Below are 1,804 nucleotides of genomic sequence, written 5' to 3' on the forward strand. Positions count from 1 at the left end.
CATTTACTTATAACTAATACATCTTATTTACATATATATGACTGAATTTTTATTCAACTTTCTTTATATAAGGTCTGAATCTTATCTGTAAATAACTTACATACCATTTTTATAGAGACTAAAGTATCCTCTGTTCATAGTCAGTTTGGACAATGCTAGTTTGTGTCCACATTAAGAACTGAACATAGTTAAAACCTGACTGGATAACAAACATTAAGATCCAGTATTAACAGCCTGTCCGTGGGTCACACCAGTCATTCAAGAAATCACTGCCTAGTCTGCATAAATTCCAGGTGGCAGCAAAACATAAAGCAAGTGTAATTGTGAGGACCCTGAAAAAAAATTCTGACATGTAAAACATTAAACGCGGCTTAATGGTGCTATTGATATGAAATTCTTCTTTTCAAAAACACTGATTTTTCTAGTGATATTTAACTTTAAAAAGGAATCTTAGTTCTTTAACCCTCAGAGAACTAGTATAGGCAACTAATCAAAAAATAATCAGAAGCATATATCTTTGCCCAGTTTCCAAAGGTTTAAAGGACAGGAATCTTATATACTCTGTCACATAAGGCACCCTATTCCACCTTTTTCTTAAAAGAAACTTTTTCTTTCATTTTTTGTAACTTTTCAGTAAGCCTGTCCTTCGTTTCTTCCATCTTCTCTGTGGTAAGCTCCTTTGTCTCCTCCATCCTGTCCTATAGATATTCCTTAACCGGCGGCGGTGTTGACATGTAGCCGTGACTTTGTAAATACTTCACAGTAAAACATGTTCCTCCCAGAGTCACAGTGTATCGGGCAGGTGTTGCAATCTTAAACATGGCATATGCTGTTAGAGCATTTCCACTCTGGGAATTTTTCAGGATGTTTACCACACTGTCAGGTAACCCAGTGAATTCTAGAAAAGGAACGACATTCACTCCTTTCAGGGCTGCATAGTAAAATGTTCCAAACCAAACACAAGAAGTTATTAGATGCACTGGAATCAAAACTTTTCCATATTGTCTAAATGTTTTCTTAAATCGTTGATACAGACTAATAGATTTGTCTTGTAAAGGATCAGGCTCTTCCTTTTTTTCCGGAGTTCCTTAGGTTGGGGCATTGGAAGATAAAATCCTCTTGGACAAAACACCTTGCTTCCATCATTTCTGGCGAAGGACCACAGGGTGGGATGGACGAGCAGCCAATGGCCTCTTTTCCTTTGGCACACACCAGGCAGCAGGTAAATGCAACCACTGTTTCTGAGGGCCTCGTACCAACACCACTTTGGATTCAATACTGTACAAAAATAATGGTCCATTTATGTTTTGACAGTGTCCAAAAAGGCCACCTTTATATGGTTCCAAGCATGTCTGGTGTTGTCGAGATACCGTATGTGGTACATTCCATTGCATTTTGAAGAATGGTGACAAATTTCGGCTTCGCCGCACAGGATGGACGACAGCTCCCCGGATGCCACCGCGGTGTTGCTGGAGGGCGACCCAGCTAAGCGTGGGTCAGAATGCCCAATCTGCGGGACTCAGGCAGGCGCTCGCTCCCTACCTCCCCTAGCCCCGAAAGCCGAGCGGAACCCCACACTTTTTAAACAGTTTGAACCCAATGACAAACCCAGATAACTAATGCACATGATTATTAAGAATAAGGTTAAGCTCAAAGATGGTTACCTAGAGAAATATCCATTGTGATGTTATCCATTATGACAATGCATTGATTTAGTGCTATTATGTCCTGGGATCCAGGCTGCTGTTCAAAGATACTAAGAGTCATTTTCTGCTTCAACTGGTGTCCCACAACTGTTTGAATA

The 1,804-nt window shown here is 40.1% G+C and overlaps 1 pseudogene; it reads right to left on the reverse strand.

Moving 5' to 3' along the window:
• Nucleotides 1–578: 578 nt before the first annotated feature.
• Nucleotides 579–1,394, reverse strand: LOC128579156 (protein FAM210A-like; annotated as a pseudogene).
• Nucleotides 1,395–1,804: the final 410 nt, after the last annotated feature.

The sequence above is a fragment of the Nycticebus coucang genome, chromosome Y (assembly GCF_027406575.1).
Source record: "Nycticebus coucang isolate mNycCou1 chromosome Y, mNycCou1.pri, whole genome shotgun sequence".
Classification (NCBI taxonomy): domain Eukaryota; kingdom Metazoa; phylum Chordata; class Mammalia; order Primates; family Lorisidae; genus Nycticebus; species Nycticebus coucang.